The sequence below is a fragment of the Lagenorhynchus albirostris genome, chromosome 18, assembly GCF_949774975.1.
Source record: "Lagenorhynchus albirostris chromosome 18, mLagAlb1.1, whole genome shotgun sequence".
Taxonomy (NCBI): domain Eukaryota; kingdom Metazoa; phylum Chordata; class Mammalia; order Artiodactyla; family Delphinidae; genus Lagenorhynchus; species Lagenorhynchus albirostris.
Window position 1 is genome coordinate 76,051,922 of NC_083112.1, and position 5,236 is coordinate 76,057,157.

At 48.9% G+C, this 5,236-nt stretch overlaps 1 pseudogene; it reads right to left on the reverse strand.

Annotated features, from left to right (window-relative positions):
• Nucleotides 1-1,541: 1,541 nt before the first annotated feature.
• Nucleotides 1,542-4,100, reverse strand: LOC132508741 (proteasome activator complex subunit 1-like; annotated as a pseudogene).
• Nucleotides 4,101-5,236: the final 1,136 nt, after the last annotated feature.

The following is a 5,236-nucleotide window of genomic DNA, read 5'->3' on the forward strand; positions in this document are numbered from 1 at the left end:
CTCAGCTAGGGCTCACAGCTGGACTATTGAGGTTCTCTAGGATTTTAAAGATTTTCCCAGTAGATATTGCAGCTGCTCATCACTCTGTCTCTCCCACGTGCTGTTTGTGATTTCTGGAGGGAACAGGATTCCAGCCAAAGACGATGGCCTGGCCCTGCCCCCTCCCCCCAGACCACAGACTTTGCTCTGAGCAGCATTCCAGTTCCCTCTCTCAAGGAAGGTGAAGATCCATCCATAAACATTGAGCTTCAAATCATTGGAGATAAAGTATGAACTGCTTGAACAACCCATCAGGAAGGAGCCAAGACTTGATTTTTTTGAAAAATCCCCCCCATTGGCCCAGAGTGGAATGAGGAAACAGCATGGTTGATGGATAAGGAAACATAGCTGTCTTTCTGTAAAATTAACAGATTCTCAGGGGACATAACGGGCCCTCCATGGCTCCCCTCCTCCAGGACGGAGCTCTCGCTCTCTTCCATCTGTGCCTGTTCACCCAACAGCACTGTACACGCCGTCGTCTGTCTCTTTATTTAAAAAAAAGATCTCAGGTGAAGCAACTAGCGCCTCCTCTGGCAGCTTCATTTCCTCATTTGTTGATGCAACAGAAACAAGGCTCTGAAAGTTATAGTTTAACAGAATCCCAGGCATACATAATATTAAAAATTATATCTTCCATGTTATGAGATTAAAACTCTGGCCCACTCCCTGGATAATGGATCATATAATTATATTTCCTTTGAAACTGTTGTGTAATATTTCAGGTTCTAAATAACACCCTCACCCATGGCCTAAATCAATGGGGAAGTATTAATAGCCAGGAATATCAGTGATGGAACCATCCGTAAAATCATATATAGGCAAGCTTTATTTTTGCCGGGTAAGCCTTTAATTCAGACATAGTCTTTCACTGAAAGTAAAATTATGGTACAAATGGTCAGGAAAACAAATTGTCCATGTGTGCTTTTGCTGGTCCACAGAAGAAATAGGTTAAGGGTGACAGCTTTGGATGCTCTAAGATAATTAACTTTTTAAACTCATAAATTCTTATTTTACGGCTGCCTACAGATTAATCAACATCTGTTTAAAAGCGGAATTTTGCAAACAGGCCTCATTAACATTGTAAGATTGTATATCTTTACCAAAATTCTTTCCATCTACTTTCTAAGCCGATGACAAAACTGTTCTACGGACGGTGGGCCTTGCACTCTGTTCCACTCTGAGGCTATTAAAGGATATTTTTAAAAGTTATGTTTATCTTTTTCCTCCTCCAAAAGAGCACCTTTGGTATTATATGGTGTTATTTCGTATTTATAAATTACAAGATTATTCAGAGTTGCTTGCTGTCTATCAAAGATTAACCATCCAATCAGGGAAGACTGTGACCAAATTGGGGAGAAAAGCGATGACATTGCAATTTGGTGACAGTGGCCGTGAGACTCACCAGGCCCCCTCGCTTGTCATCGGAGCGCACTGCTCCCCAAGGTCTACCCCCTGCCCTGTTCTCCTGCGTGGCCTCCTGGTCAACCAGCTTCTCAGCTGCCTCAGGTCCCAAGGCCTGCGCTAAACCGCAGCGCCAGGCCACTCTCGCTCTCAAGCTTTGCCGGCCCACACGTGACCCCTGTGCAGACCAAGGCAGAGATGGCACCTTGGACCAGCGGTAGATGGAGATACACGTCTATGAATCTGGGGTTCCTGCAAACGCAAGAACCAAGAACAGCCCCCGAGAGAAAACGCAAGTGAGAGTTACTTTCGAGGTTAGAATGAGCTGTTGGCAAGAGCCGTCCAATGACGGACGCTCGAGAAAAAGAGAGAAAAGGCCATGTTGCGAGCCAATCCCAGGAGGGAAGAAGCACCACGGTGGCTGATGCCCGCCCCGGGTCTCCCTCTGAGCGGCGAGGCCTTCCGCGTAAGGCGCCCCTCCCCAGCCCCTCCTCCACTCCCCGGGAGAGGGAACCCCACCCACACTCCTCTCCCTCTTCGTGGATGCCAACTTTCAGTGGATACCTGGCCCGTACCCAGCCCTGAGTTGGCCTGTCACCTGGGCTGCCACCTGCACAGTCTCCTGCCAGCCTCACCACCATCTCACAGAGAAGCGGAGCCCCTCATCCGCCTTCACAGAGGCAGAGACTCAGAATGTAAGTAACGCGTCTGTGCTCACATGACTCCAAATCCGTGTCAGAACCAGTGAAAACCCAATGGCTGCCTGACAGCAGAACTGCCTGCCCCCTTCTGAGCTCAGAAACTGAGGCTTCCTTGGTCCTCAGGCCGAATCTTCTGGTCGCCAGCTGCCATCAGAGACTTCAGCCACCAGGCACCCCGTGCCCGCCTTGAACGCAGAGGAAGTCTAAATACCTTCTTCATAGTGTTTATTCAGATAACCTCTGCGTCTCAACAATTCTCAGCCATTAGTTAAGTTGTATGCCTTCACAGGCATCAAAACATTCATAAAAAATTATGGACTTAATTTCCCACTTTGACCATTGGATAAAAAACGTGAAATTCTAACATTTTTTGCATTCAAATGTAGTCTTCTTAAGGGCAGGACAGGAATAGAGACACAGACGTAGAGAATGGACTTGAGGACACGGGGAGGGGGAAGGGTAAGCTGGGACGAAGTGAGAGAGTGGCGTGGACTTATATACACTCCCAAACATAAAATAGATAGCTAGTGGGAAGCAGCCGCATAGCACAGGGAGATCAGCTCAGTGCTTTGTGTCCACCTAGAGGGGTGGGATAGGGAGGGTGGGAGGAAGGCTCAAGAGGGAGGGGCTATGGGGATATATGTATACATATAGCTGATTCACTTTGTTATACAGCAGAAGCTAACACAGCATTGTAAAGCAATTATACTCCAATACAGATGTTAAAAAACAATGTACTCTTCTTTCTAGATGTTAATGATTACGAGCAGACGAACCTGGGTCCAAGTGTAACCTGAACAACAAAAGACCCGCCGCAGCTCCCTGTGGCTCGTTGTCTGAAGTGCTGAGTCCGTTAACCGGCTTTGATTTGCACTCACCTTACACACTCAGACCCTTACAAGGTACTGAAAATATTTGTTCTTATGTGCTTGGACAAGTTTCTTCCTTTTTTTTTTTTTTGTTGCGCAATGGTATGACTATATTTATTGTGCCTGGGAGGCAAGGTGAGGGAGAAATCTCAACAGACAGAAGGTGGGAAAAGTCTGGAGTCCCCTGTAAACGTCAGGAAGGTCCCTGCTGGACCCGTCACAGAATATGAGAGGAGGCCAATAGATCATTCCCTTTGTTTCTCCCCTGGGCTTCCTGAGCTTCTCGAAGTTCTTCAGGATGATGGCATAGAACACAGTATAAGCCTCGCAGACCTCCATGACCGTCAGCCGGATATCCCAGGGCTCTGCCTCACCCAGCTGGTGCCCCCGTCGCCGATAATCACCCCCGTGGGGCTGCTCAGCTGCTGTGGTCATGGCGTCAGAGCGCTCAGAGCAATACTCGGAGGTCTGAGTGTGGAAGCCTTCCGGCTTGCTGTGGAGGGTGGTCATCGCTCAAACACCTCCTCCGGGACAGCCACGCCCAATTTTTCCCATCCTCAATCCGAGGGATCTGCAGTTGCAACCAGGTGGTGACCAGGTTGAGCTTCTCGGTGACATCCTTGCTGTCAGGCTTCAGGCGCTGCAGGAGGACCTTCTCGTTGCAGTTCGCTGGGCCACAAAGAGCACCTCTGTCGTCATCTTCCTCTTTCTTCTTTTCCTCCTCGTATTCCTTCTCCTGCTGTTTCTTCCGCTGCTCCTTTTCTTTCTCCTTGAGTGGATCAGGCCCTGGGATGTCCAGGGGGCCTTCAGATGGTTCAGGTTGGCTTCATTGAGAGCCGGCTCCTTTAAAAATGCATCCAACTCAGAAATCTTCTTGGGGAAATCGCTCCCGAGCGGGTCTCTGTCTTACCACATGGGTCTTCACGGAACACAGCCACCTTGGCGTGGGCTTCGGGCAGGACCCTGAGCGTGGCCATGGCCGGGGCGGGGATCTAGCGCCGCCCGCGGAGTCAGAACTGGGCACGGGGAAGGGAAAGCGAAAGCAGCACTCGCTCTCCTTCCCACGTGGCCCTCCTGGGGAGTCGGGGTTCTGGAGGAGGCCGGGGGGCCGGGGGGAGGGGGGCACAGACGGGAGAGAGGCTAGGAGTCGAGAGACCCGTGTCCGGCGCCCCAGCGCCCCGCCTCCCCGGCGCCGCCCGTCTTTCGACTCGGACACGTTTATTTCAATCATAGTTTAGTATTGAAGTAAAGATGGAAGGAATTCCATTCGCCATTTTGGAATCTTGTTTCAAAGACTTGGAGGAAATTAGAATTCCAACATGATGAAAAGTTAACGTGTGTATCCCAAACGGTGCATATCGTGTGAAACTTGGAACGGGAGAGAGCGCGCGCTATAAATGCATAATTAAATGTACTCCTCAGAAACTCACTTTCAAACTACAGGCAATGTTTCAATTTCACCAACATTTTGGTCTTGTTCAGGGAGGGGAGCACAGGCCTCTGGAAATGCAATTCTAATCCTAGGCTTTCTGGAATCCTCTATCATCTGAACCTATAACCGGTCTTTACTTTGCTGTGCTTTGCTCATGGGACCACATGAAGTTAATGCCAAAAGGAATGTAGCGTTTCATTAAAAACTGTGTTAAGCTGTCACTCTAGTATATGAGTAAAATCCTTCAAGAAGCATAAAATGCAAAGGCTAAAGAGACCTCAAATTCCACTTAACTCGCTCACCTCATGTTATAGGCAGAAACTGAAGCTGGGAGACATGGGCTCGTTCAAGGGGGTGCGGCCGACTTATCTCGTTGCTGATGGGGTGCCAGATGGTGGGGAAGCGTGGGGTTGGATGGGATCTGGAGACCCAGGTGTGGGTTATAACTCTTGCCACTTCCTGGCTCTTGGGCTATTACCTAGCTGGGTCTCAGTGTTCTCATCTGTGTAATGAAGATGTGATTTATTCTACAGACATTAAACAGAAAGCTGTATGTAAAATGCCTGGTTTATGGAGTAGACACATGGAAGGGTTCTTTTTACTTTTAGGAAACGTTATTTCAAAAAGCATCTCGAGCTGGCAGATGTGATGGGACGGTCTATCTCACGTCAGTCTTGCATCATCCTATTCCACTGATCAGCTGTATCGTTTGGTGCGGCCCTTCCTTGGGCCACCCTAGGTGCTGTTACATAGGGTCACCGCGGAAGGCATGATATTCCACGATAAGACCCAGT